Source organism: Parasteatoda tepidariorum, chromosome 9 (genome assembly GCF_982258835.1).
Source record: "Parasteatoda tepidariorum strain Cologne lab strain chromosome 9, Ptep-v5.0, whole genome shotgun sequence".
Lineage (NCBI taxonomy): Eukaryota > Metazoa > Arthropoda > Arachnida > Araneae > Theridiidae > Parasteatoda > Parasteatoda tepidariorum.
This window is the reverse complement of record NC_141763.1, coordinates 39,363,293-39,377,464: the sequence shown is the minus strand read 5'-3', so window position 1 is coordinate 39,377,464 and position 14,172 is coordinate 39,363,293.

Genomic DNA, 14,172 nt, shown 5'->3' with positions numbered 1-14,172 from the left:
CTTCTCTAAAATTCATTCTAGGATCTTGTAATCTGAGCTGCACACGATCATTCCTCCCTAAGAATTCATATCAGAAATGAACTGAAGTTATGAAACTAAAAGTTAGTATATTTCGCAACAGAATTGGAGCATCCTGCAAATATTTGGAGATAATATATGTAACCACACAGCGTAGATGCCATAAGGAAGTGCTGACAGGCGCAGGTCGAGTCAGCCCTGCCATTAGAAAAGACATGTCATTTCTATTATTAATATATTACTACAGTTTGATTAGTGTTCCTTTTTATTTACGAATTAACATTTATTATATTTCACTGGCACTAAATTTAAAATATATTTTCCAGAAATAAATTATAATAAAAATAAAAATTATCCAACGATTTGGTTTTGTTGACCATTTGGCGCCCCTTTGTGAGTAGCGCCCGGGGCATGATGCCCCCCCCCCTCGCTACGCCACTGCATTAGTAGCAGCATACAGAGTTTTGGATGTACATTACTATTAAAGTAGAACACCTCAAAAATCATTTAATGAACATGATAAAAAAATTAAAGCCTCATACTAATGAATTACAACACAGTACATTATTGCAAAAGCAGAAGAAAAAATATTAATTGCATAACAGAGCAAAGGAAGCCTACATGAAGGTATCAAAAGTGGGGGGTAAACGCAGGGAGCATGAGTTCAAAAAGTAGTAATTTGTAGCTCAAATGATGAAAAGGTAAATTTAATATTTAGTAAATGACCAAAATGCAGATTTTTATAAATTTAGTTTTTATTGGAAAAAAAAAATTCTTTTGTTTTTCATGAAAAAACTGCCATATGAAAGTAGAAACTTGCATGAAAACTCATCTATGTCTTCAAATATGATCACTATGTTGCACATTATACCATATTAGTAGTTTTTTTAATTCTTTACTATGTCTGTTTTATTGATGCTTCCTACTATCATTCTTCACTTTAAAAAATAAAATTTAGAAGAAATATTTTCAGTGTTAAAATTATTATTTAGGGATACAATCAAACAAGTAAATTATTTTAATATAAAATGTAGAGCATTAGATACTTTTTAAAGTTAACACAATAAAAAAAATATCCTTATCATACAATACTTAGTTAATCCTAACCATATATCTACCTTAGAAAATAATTCAAAGTAAATTGAATTTTAAAATTTATTCTTAAATTTATAGGCAGATCAACTCTTTAGATGTCACTCTGACAGGTTGAATTAACATTAATAGATTTTGTCAGTTTCAATGACTTTCGAAGATAGTTTATTAACACCTTAAATTAATATACAGTAAAAGTTGGTCATGCACAGATAGTAGTAAACATTAAATTTGTTATTAGTTTTTAAAACTAAAATAAAAACGCTTGATGCAATCCCTGTAAATTTCTTTAAAAATATTGAAACAAATTATCTCAATTTAAAAGGAATAAATAATTCCTTTTTAAAAACTTATAGCAATTTCATCCCACCTGACCATACAAATTTTAAATGTCAAATTTTGATTAAAAAAAAGTGGATGTGGGCCATGATCGACATATTTCTTGCAGCTCCATATTATGCTGTGTAAGTTGTAAAAAAATAACAAATTATACTATTTCATGTTCAAGATCATATCAGAGAGAATGAAAAAGTTTGGTGAGATTAAAACAAAATGGGTAAAAGTCCTGGCTGTATAATTTACAACGAAAAAGTTACTTCACAAGTAAGCAATGTATAAAGACTTTAAAAAAAAAATGCTATTAATTTTCTTTTCTAAGAAAAGAGAGAATATTTTTTACTAAAACAAAAACAAAATTCTCAAGTCAGCAATCTAAAAAAGATTCATGATTCTAAAAAACAACATTGTTGCTTCGAGTTTAAAGAAGCTTATTGCAGTAATCGCAACGAGCAACCTTTTTCAGTAGAAGAGTTCCTGAAACAAGTTTCTATAATGTAGTACTAACTTTATTTATAGTTAAAAAGAGTTAATTAAGAAATCTATAAATGAGTTGTCATTAATTATAATTTTAATACAATGATCAAAGAATGAGGTACAGAATAAGAAATGCTTTTTTTTTTTTTTTTTTTGTAATTGCAAAACGATTTGATTCAGATAATGATTTATCAGTAAACATATGACCAATTGCTTTAGACGAAAATAAAGATGTAAGCGTAACGCACACGCAGCAGAGTTTGCTTGATATAAATCAGGTAATATATCAAAAGAAGAGCTTGACGTATTCAAAATAATAATGTTAACATAATTGTTATTAGAGTTACGTAATCGAACTAATAATTTTTAAAGGGTACAGGTGAAGTTATTTTTATAAATTTTGATAAGACGCTCAAAAAATTCAATATTAATCCAAAAAAAAAAAAAAAAACGTGAACAGTAGATAATTGATAAAACTACGCACCAAATACAGTGTGAACAACATTGGCTTTATTCAGCAGCTTAAAGAAAATATTCTAAGTAATATTAAAGGAATATAAAGAAGAGATTTTCTGCTTGAATTACATTGCATAATACACTTGACGTGAAAACATAATTAAAAATATTTAATTATTGTACAGGAAATAAAGCTATGTTTTCAAAAGAGATTTAATTCATTTAAATGTTTAAATTTTTTTTTTTTTAGTAAATTTGAGAACAATTTCTGAAGTTGAAGGAAAATTTTTTAAATGCATCTAGGACAGATTGATCCTGAACATTGTAATACTATATGCTAAAGGCATAAATTTTTTCTCATAGGAAGAGAATAAAAGAATAACACAAATTGCCAACACACTCTGTTTACAATAATTAAAAATTGTGATGTAATTCAAGAAGAACTAAGTGCTCTAATTAAAGACATTTTTGTGAATTCCAAAATTTTGAAAAAGTGCTGAATGACTGACTAAAGGTTATGCACAATATTAAATAATACTTTTACTCCATTAACATATAAAAAATGCATATTAGGGCAATTCCATGGTGTCAGGCATAAAAAATTAGCATTAATTTCTATTAAAAATTATTTTATAAAATATAAGTTTAAAATCATCAAACTTTTATATAAATATTAAGTACATCATAACTTATCGAAAACCAATTAGTTTTTATTAAGATTGATAAAAAGTTCATATTAAGTGGATTAAACTGATTATTGTTGACGCAAATTGCACCAAAGAAAAAAATTATTACTCATTTACTAATTGCATTAACTCTGAGAAATTGTAATTTAAAGGTAAACTTGACTGAAATTTAAATCTGACATTTGTATAAAGAATTGTATGCAGTTTTTAACTTGTAAAATATGATGTATAATTACATTAAAATTCTTTACTTTGGTGCCAGACGTAAATTCTTCAAGTAAAATTAATATTAACAATTTTAAATACTGAAACGTACCACAAAAAGAGTTTTCAATGCCAGACCAGTTGACACATGAAAAAGAGGAAGGCTGAATTGAGATGGATAGATGGCCTAGAGCAGTGTTTCCCAAACTTTTGACTTTTGTGTACCCCTTCTAAATTTTTCGTAACGCTGTGTATCACTAATAAAAAAATTAATGTATTTTTTACTATAAAAAAATTACACTAAAGTTAAAAATCACAACTGGCTGTTGAAACAACTAATTATTAACTGTTAATTCTGCAAAAACTAGCCAATTGAAAAATACGTAATCGTAGATTTTCATTTCTAGCTTTGTTTTTTTTTAAAAAATTGAAATTTTCGTCTGTAGCAAGATAATTTGCACAAGAACGCGTACCCCCGCTAAACTGTTCCCGTACCCCTGGGGGTACGCGTACCACACTTTGGGAAACACTGGCCTAGAGCAAGACCTTTTGGTCTTAAAAACTAAAAATTGGAAAACAATAGCCAAAAAAAAGTTAGCCTGAAAATAACTTTTTAAGAAGGCCAAGGCTGTCGAGGCATTGGTGACGATGATACTGAAAATTACTCTAATTTTTTATCTTAATGTTATAAACATTATTTTTTCCATTATTATTTAATGTTATAACCATTAGTTTCTTAAAATATAAATTGTCTTCTATTTCCTATTAACATATATAAGTGGCAATGTGTTTTATAAGATATTCCATCTCATAAAAGTTAGTTGAAAAATCACTAAATTGCGCACAATATATTAACAACAGTGTAAATACAACTCACATTTAAGCAATAATACCTAAAATCGAATCATTTAAAAAATTCTCGAATAAAAAAAATAAAAAAAAAATAGAAAGAAATGCAAAAGAGTTAAAATTTTTAAATGCAATTGAAAAAAAAAAAAAATCTGCTGAAAAATATGTTACTGTAAGGAGAATTTCTTTTCGTTTTAAATCGGTCTATAAAAAAAAATTTTCGGCAAAAAAAAAAAAAAAAACAAGGAGCTTTTTTTGTACACGTGAAGTAATATTTTTGAAGTCAAATTAATCAGCCGCAATCGAATAAAAAAAATTAAAAAAAATAGAAAGAAATGCAAAAGAGTTAAAATTTTTAAATGCAATTAAAAAAAAAAAATCTGCTGAAAAATATGTTACTGTAAGGAGAATTTCTTTTCGTTTTAAATCGGTCTATAAAAAAAATTTTCGGCAAAAAAAAAAAAAAAAAAAAAAAAAAACAAGGAGCTTTTTTTGTACACGTGAAGTAATATTTTTGAAGTCAAATTAATCAGCCGCATGAAATTAAATTATTGTTTCATACAGTTTTTACAATAATTGTATTTGATACATCAAAGCAGACGATATTAATCAATATACCGGTTACTTGTATTTAGTGACGTAGCTAGTGGGGGTAAAGAAAGAGCATACGCCACCGGTTTTTGCCTTGAAGAATATGCCAAATTTATGAAAAATAATTAAAAATTAATTCCATAATAGTTTTTTTAAACCTCTCTTCCTCAACACAGTTTCATTTTCCAATTACAGGTTCGATAACTACTTCAAATTCTCATCCCATTTACCAAATAATTGAATAGGATGTACATTATTCTAGTCTGCTTTGCATTTGGTTTATTATTTTTTACAAATTGACAAGATAATAAGAAACAATAAACATTTATCCTTCAATGAAAAACAAACACCAAGTAAAATTAATAAAAACTACATATACATTAGTAACTTACACTGTTCAAATTTAAGCCAAATCTAATTAATGTTTTTATACTGTCATGCTACATTGAATTAAAGTTGTGAAATCTTATTCAATGTAAAATTTAAATAATGAATTTCATTTTATAGAATCTAAACTTAAAATAGTTCCAAAAAGTACCCTTAAGTCTAAGTCAGACATATTTATACATTTTTACATATATGTCAGGTGTCAAAATCCAAAATAGACTAAAATGATACTTAGAATCTTGCTTTAAACAGAAAAAAATAATTTTATTTTGTTAAATCTTAATGGCACAGTACATTTAATGATGTATTTTGGTGTCAGCTGTAAAATATCAAGTGAAGTGCATCTTGCGATTTTTATAAATCAAAATGGGAAATATTTCGACACATTTATGCAACATAACCTGTTTTGATAGTTTACCTTAATTATTATTTATAAAAATTTTTATCATTAGTATGAATTTTTCAAAAAAAAAAAAAAAAACTGTACTTATTAAAAATTCATTTACCATGGTTAAAAATTTCAAGTAATATAGCCCATTATTTAGGAGCCTATAGCATATTAAAAATTTAGTTTAATAAGTTAAAAATTATTATTTCTAAAATTTCAATTTTTATTTTAAAAATGATACCATGTGACAAACTTAAAAATAATAAGTTTGAAATGTTAGTAATCTGGTTGACTTCAAAATCATCAGTGGTCAAATTCATAAATAGTCAACTTCATAATTCTAATTTAAGTATATAGCATGTTTTTTGCCAAAATAGGGACAGTTTTCATGAAATATTAGTAAATATTTGCACTTATTTTTATGTGATTACGATATAGAAACCTCATCTTATAACGATTGTTTTAGTAAAGACCATAGGGGTCGTTATATTGAACGTCTCCTGCATAAAGCAATATATATACATAACAATGAAATATAAAGTATAAGTGCATTTCTTTATTTCTTCTTCATTCAAATATTCAGTGCAGAGGCACCACTGGATATGTTATACTCAGGGTTGGGTTTTTGCCGTCAAAAACTGGTTTTTGACATGACAGTGGTAAAAACTGTCAAAAACCTACTGTTTTCTTTAATTTATGGCATATAGCGGACAATATATTATTTTCACATAATTGCCTTTATAAATGAATGTAGTAAATGATTGCTATTGATTTTGCAACTATATACATGTATTCTTATAGAAGGATATACATTCATGCAGAAATATTGTAACATACTTATTGAAAATAGTGATACTTGCTTTTATCATTATAACTTGATTTGCAAGGGATTCAAAATTTTGCACTTCTTAATTGTTAGAAATAAACAAACAAACAAAAAAGCTTGGAACTATTAATAAATTCAAGAACTAAAAAGAAGAATTTAAAATTTGGCATTTCTTAAATATTAGAAATAAGCTAAACAAAACTTTCAAAACTTGTAACTACTAACAAACTCTAAGTCAAGAATGACTTGAAATTTTTCAGTAATGTAATATGACAAACAAAATGATGCTTGGAAATGTTGAAAATTTTGTTAAGTATCCTAATATTTTACTTCAAATCTGTTTTGATATAATCATGTTGGGAAAATGCAAGAATCTGTTCTTAAATATCTTTTAACAACTTTTTTACTAATTTTATTGCCCAAAAATGAAGTTTTACCAAAACTATGGGTTTTTGACATGACGGTAAAAACCATGGTATAAACCGTCATGTGTCAAAAACTTGCCAAACCTGGTTATACTCTGGTGAAGAAGTGCTGGGCAACACATCTACATTTGCATTGACATTTTATTTTTTGTACTTTCCTTCGAGAAAGAAAAGTTGTAGAAACAAAAAGAATAATAATCCTCTATAGGGTATTTTTTTTTATTCTTTTCTTCTAAGTGACAGAATTCACTTATAAACTAAGATGCCACAGCTGCAATAGACTTTTATTCTTAAAATATTCTACTACAAGCATTAACAGAAATATATCCGAACAATTTTTGTATAAAATAAAAATAAAAATCTGGTTTTCAAACATGCAAGTAAAACAAAAATATAAATAAGGGCAAAATATTTTTCCAAAAATATGTTTATACATTATGCTAACACTTACATTTCTAAGGAGAAAAAAAAAGTCAAATTAACCAGATAATTAAAATATAACAATTATTTAATTATCAGTTTGTAGCATTAATGAACAAGAAACTGAGTTGGCAAAATATGGTATGTCATGTTAATTACTGCATGTGAATAAAGCAATATTTGCAGATAGTAAAATCAGTATTTAAGTTTACACCAGTACTAAATATTGCCGCTTGTTCCAAAAAATTAAATAAACAATAGGAATTTATCATTTATGCATGAAAGTGAGAAAGGATATTCTTATTTTTTTTTACATGTACTTAATATTCATGTACCTAAGTACTGAATCTATACAACTATTAGTTTTACTAAAACTAAAATGAATTTTCACCAAAGGCAAAATATAATTTATTTTGTAACAATATATGTTCAAACAGTAAAAATATAATCATCAAGTGAAAGGTAATTGAAAGATTAATGCACTTATTAAGCATAACCTAAAGGGGAAAAAACTGTTTACCATAATGCTTTTATAAAATAATTTCCAGCCCCAAATGTTATTACATATGGCAGATGATTGAATTTGCATGCAAAAATGATATCTATTTAATTTTTGAGAGATAAATATGTTTGCTTGTTCAACCATATCCACTTCCGCTCGTAGATCACTGAATTTTTATTTCCGCATTATCGTCATTACGATATATTTTATTAATAAGCAGACACAAGTTCTTTTTAATTAACATTATCTAAAAAGAAAACATAGATAACCAAGAGTTGTAGCTGTCAGAGTATAATTAAATGTCAGGGGTCCCATTGTGTTTACTTCACAAAGCTGTTTTTATATTCATACATAAATATCACTTGCAAATCTGCATTAGATTAAGATGAACATTTAATACATGCTGATTAAAAATTGTTAATGAGTCAGTCATTTTTAAGATCTTTTTCTATCATTAAACACAAATAAAGTTAAAAAAAATCAATTGAAAATTTCCCTGCAGACAGCTCGTCCACTAAAGTGATTATCTTACCTTTAAATTTAAATGACATATTTTTGGAGCCACATTTTTCATTCTTTTTAACTTAATAGATGCGAAATCGGATGTTGATTGACCCCTTAAACACATTGAGCAATTGGGTGTCATTAATTTGATTTTCGAAATACAAACAAAATCTTATTTTATGACATGCAGGAAAACATACACACACAAGATGGCGTCCAGTTCACACACATGATCTTCCATTCGTCTGCCACTAATTTATTAAATAAAATTATCAGTGCGTTAAAAAACAATATATTCGTTAATATAAATTCATTAAAAGTATTGATAGAAAATAATAAATCACCCAAAGTTATAAAATCTCATAAAGAAATAAGGAAACTATGATACTATTCGACTAACAATTTATTTCATAAATAGAACTATTTTCTATTTCAAATATGGCAACAGGCAATTTGACAGCGGGGCTGATTCTTTGATGGATGACCGCATGATTTGAATGATAATTAGTTTCTGTTTTGTTATCATTGTTGTCTTTTTATTTTACTTTCATTTTCTTCTTTTTTTTCGGAAAGAAGAATGTTGTGAATCTCTTTGTTTTGGTTATCAAAGGAAAATATTTTTAAACAGTCTCGCTTTTTTTTGTGCAGATAAATTATCACTAAAAGTATTTTTAAACATACATAATTTTTCTTTCTTTGTTATAACAGTGAGATTCACAGGACATTTCTCATAAGAGATTTAAACTGTGAAACCAGATTATTCAATTTATTGTAAAAGCATGTTGCATATAAAAATTTGCTTCTATTGTTTTTTTTTATTTATTTTATTTTATTTAATTTATTTATTTATTTATTTTTTTACGGAAAATATAAAATATTTTCATTGTTAATACAGTGCATTGTTAAAATTTGGTAATTTTCTTATTTATCAATTTAAGATTTCCCCTTTGTTTAATAATTTAAAATTTTATCTTTTATCAGAAATTTTTGAAACTTGAAGAAATGAGTACGAAGATAGTTAACTAATTGGACTGCTGAATAAGAGAATTTATAGAAACGTGCACTTAAATAAACTACACTGTCTTATTTATAAAATGTTTCCCAGGTTCGCTTTTAAACACGTAGGCAGACTTTTTTTTCAAGGAAGGTTCAAATTTATATCTAGTAAAAACATTAGAGGTTTGACACTCTTTCTATAAAAAATTGTTTTTGATTTTATTTTTATACAATGAATTTTCCAAGTTGATATTATTTGATGACTTATAAGAAAGGACAAAATTAAAGGCCGCTACCGGCCACTGGGCAACTAAATATGATAAATAGTGATTAAAAAATTATTTGCGTATCACCCTTTGATCGCTAATTTTTTTGTTGAAAATACACCCCATCTTCATTTTTTTTATTATTATTGTTATTTTCAATAAATATAGAATTATTATGAATCGAAATATTTTAAAAGATTCTCAAAATTACTTTATTTCACACTTTTTTTACTAAAATTATTTCTACATTTACGAAAGGAACTGTGTAACGCTTTTCATATTTTGGGAAATGCTTTAAAAGAAAGGCCAGAGATTAATCATAAAAACAATTTATTTCATTGTTTAAAGCTTTTAATTTTTGAAAAGTGGCCACATATTCTAAGAAGTTGCCACTATTGAAAATGCTGCAACAGGCAAATCTGTTATACAATTTCTTCTTCATTACAATTTCTTCTATTACTCATAATTCTTTATTACTCAATTATTCATAATTCTATGCTACTCAATTATTTATTACTCATGTATTTGTTCCATTGCCTTCTTGATATTTTCAGGAGTTTTCCTTATTTTTATTATGTTGTGCCATTTCTCAAAAGTCTTTATTTTGTATGGTGGTTGAATTTTTCTATATAGGCATTCCGTAAAAAAAATAAAAAAAATAAATGAAAATAAATAAATAAAATAAAATAAATAAATAAATGAATGAAAAAAAAACTGATTAATATCGAAAGTAAAGGAAAAATATTTTCAAAATAAAAAATGTCAGGCGTAATTTTTCGCTGATTTTGGTTGAAAATGTCTGATATAGAGAAACAAATATATGATTACCTGCCCTGTGCTCATGAGATATATAAGTGTTTAAATATGAAAAATATGAGATTTGCGAACCTTCCATGTTTAGTTAAACATAGCATCTCACGGGTCACTGGTTTCCATAGCTAAACTTCTCATAGGTTGTTAACATCCTCATTTATGGGTTTCTAAGATGAAAGATAAGTAAAGCACTCTTGCAGCAGCTGCTTTGATAGCAAGTGGGTCATGGAGAACAAGGTGGTGGTTAAGTCATGGTGGCTCAGGGGATAGTGCGTTTATTTCTTATGAGGTGATCTAGGTTTGAATCCCAGCAGTGCTCCCGTCTCTCAAAGACTGCAGTGCTGACGTAAAATATCCTCAGTGGGGACGGATCATGGGTAAGAATTTTCTTACCGTTGGGCTAAGAGTGAGAGGTTTTCGTGATTTTTTTCTCCGTGTAACGCAAATACGAATTAGTTTCATCAAAAAGCCCTCCACGAAGACTGGTCCAGGAGTTCCCTTGTTTTCTTTGTTGAGTTCAAAATTACTCAGAATCGTAAACTCAGAATCGATTCAGCTGTTCAACGTCGGTTATAAAATAAAATAAAATAAAATAAAACAAAATAAAGTATAAAAATAAATATTAAAGAAAATTAAAAAAATCAAAAAATTTTTAAAAAATTTTAAAAATTCAAAAAATGAAAAAAAAATTTAAAATTTAAAAATTTGAAAATAAAAATAAAAAATAAAAATAATAAACATTAAAAATTAAAAATTAAAAATTAAAAATTAAAAATTAAAACTAAAATAAAATAAAATAACATAAAATAAAATAAAATAAAACTTCTGAACTAACAGTCTGATAGTGGCAGTAAGGTCCGTATTGTTCATCGGCCGCCTTTACTTTCCAGACAGAAAGCATTTATCCATCGGTCTGAAGCTGGGTGAACTTCAAGCTGCCACCGGATACAGAACTTAGGTCTTCACTAGAAGTAGTGTTGAAATAGACAGTTATATATACATATAGCTCTTAATATTGTTTAAACATAGTTTTTAATTATTTCGAAAAGTATAAAATGCAAACTTCTTTTTTTTTAAAGTAATTTGTATTTTGTGCTCAACTTTTTTTTTACTATTTATTAAAGTTTGAATTGAATATTTTATGCCTGAAATATTTTCTTACTTTAACTTATTCTGTCTAATTTTTTTAAAACTTTTTTAATTATTTACTATTTTTTTAAAAATTTAATACTTGAATGTGTTTGTAATTCCACTAGAATTTATTAGTAATTTTTTCTTTTCCCCCTTGTTTTTATTCCTTCATATATCTTTAGATCATTCATGGTTTTTATCAGAAATAATTTTGTTCTTTTGTGTTAAAATTTTTTAAGATGTTGAACATTAGTTTTGTGTAGTATAGCCGCATACAACACTCTTGCCATTTAACTCTAGGTTCAATCTAATTCAAAAATCTTCAAAGTTGTTTAATAATAAAATACATAAATTTTAACTTGTGTTTAATTTCTGGTTTAAAAAAGCAACGCTTTAAAATATGTTTCATTCAAATATAATGTTTAAAAAAAATTAAAAACTGTTTTGTAGTAGGTATTCTTCTTTATTGGAGAAAAACTTATGAGTATCATTTTGCCATCGAGGAATATTCGAACTACCATAATTATTCCTTGGTTACGTCCATAGGAGGAGAATTTAATACGAAATTAGGGCTTTAACCGTGCAAGTAATCTGTGCTAATTCAAAATTAAATATTTCGTTTAAATTGCTTATATTTATAAAATAATATATATTAAATAGGGATTAAATAAATTTTTTATTAAAAAGCTTTTTCTCTCTTTTTGAGCATTGTTTGATTTACAATACTTTCAAACTTTTGGAACAGAGATCCACATCAATATATTTGGAAAATTCCATGGGTTAAACGCATCCAAGATGAAAAGGGCAACGAAATTCATTAGCAGATGGAAGATAACAGTTAATTTTTGCGTAGATTACCGGCTATCAAATTATATATGTTACGGACAATGTAATTATTTAGGTCAGTATTCATAATGCTTAGTTATTATGAATAATGACCATTAAAATTGGGCAATTTGATAAATTTGAATTACTTTACGATAATTTCTCACATTGCCCGGTCATTATAAATACCGCTATTATTTCTTTGGGCACTTTGATTAATTGACAACAATGGGACAACCACGTGCGTGTGGTGTGATTCTGGCTGGCCAATGTTCACCGGAGAATGTTGACAATCAAATTAGTCGCTTTGGTGAATGTTCGAAATATTTATTACATCCAATTTGATACTAATTTATTCGTGGATATAATTACATTTATTCGATATTTTAATACTTACTGACGATAGATTAGAACAAACATCAGTGTTTGGAGTATCGGGCAAATATATACCGGGCAATGGCACTTGACTTCAAAGAAATATCAATGTAGGGTATACCGGGCAAATGTATATCGGGCAGTGGCACTTGACCTTAAAAAACATCAGTGTAGGATATACCGGGCAAATGTAAACCGGGCAGTGGCACTTGACCTTAAGAATACATCAGTGTAGGGTATATCGGGCAAATGTATACCGGGCAGTGGCACTTGACCTTAAAAAACACCAGTGTAGGGTATACCGGGCAAATGTATACCGGGCAGTAGTACTGAACCTTAAAAAACATCAGTGTAGGGTATACCGGGGAAATGTATACCGGGCAGTGGCACTGGACCTTAAAAAAACATCAATGTAATGGCACTTAATGGTCTGGCAATGGCACTTAACCAGACCTAGTATGACTAGACCTTTGGTAAATGTCCGAAATATATACTAGGTCTAGTGCCACTTTTGCTATAGCTTAAATATTTAAAAAAAATTAAACAAAGCGTTTGAATCAATTTTAAACTGATACCGAGATTATTGCTTTAAAATTAAAAAAAATAAATAATAAAAACTGCGCCAGATAAGAGTAATTGAAGTAGTTGCTTTATACAGCGCATGTGCGGGAAAAAATTAAAACAAAAATTATCGAGGTGCATCTAAAAGTTGATGAATATCCCAAGACACCCTGTGGCTGTGTGTGACACAAATTGCCCACTTGACTTTTAGCATTATACATAATGACCGGGCAATGTAATAATTGCAACATAATTTATCATTTTGTCATATCCTTTTGGGCACTTTTTAAATTGCCCGGGCATTATAAACAATACCCAATTATTTACATTGCCCGTGACGTATATATTCTGAACTCCTGCTATTTTGGCAAAAATCGAAATAAACTTAGAGATTTGATATCATACATTTTTGTTATTGGGTCAAATTGACAAAATATGATAATGCTGATATACTGGACAACTATAAATTGGGAAGAGTATTGTATCTTTTGACACCTAGTAGTCAGATTTAAAAAAAAACTTGCTTGAAGTCCTAGCTAGTGGTCACTACCTTTCTTGGTCATGCGGACTACCGATTTTGGAAGAAAAAAAAAATAAAAAAAAGAATGATATCTAAAATAACAAAAATTTTTAAATTCAGCAAAGTTTTAAAAAGAAAAAAAAAGAAGAAAAAAAACTTGAAATACTTGGGTTTCAAAAAAGTAGACATGAGCAAGTAAAATGCAATTTTTTAATTTTTTAGTTTGCATTCGGCATATGTAATATTTTAAAGAGGTAACATTTATTTTCTTTTGCCAGAAGTTAATACTGATGTTAAGAATTCAAGAAATGTTAACGTTTCCTTTCCCTTTCGTCTATATACATAAAATAATATTGTTCGCTTTAATAGAAAAGATTAAGTTTAGCCTATTATTAAAATGGAAAAAAAAAAAAATTCGTTTCGCGATTACATATTGTTCTATTGGTATCAAAAAACAATTATAACCAAAAACATTTTTTTTTAATAATTTTAGGTTAGTTTTTGTTTTATTTATTAATTTTTTT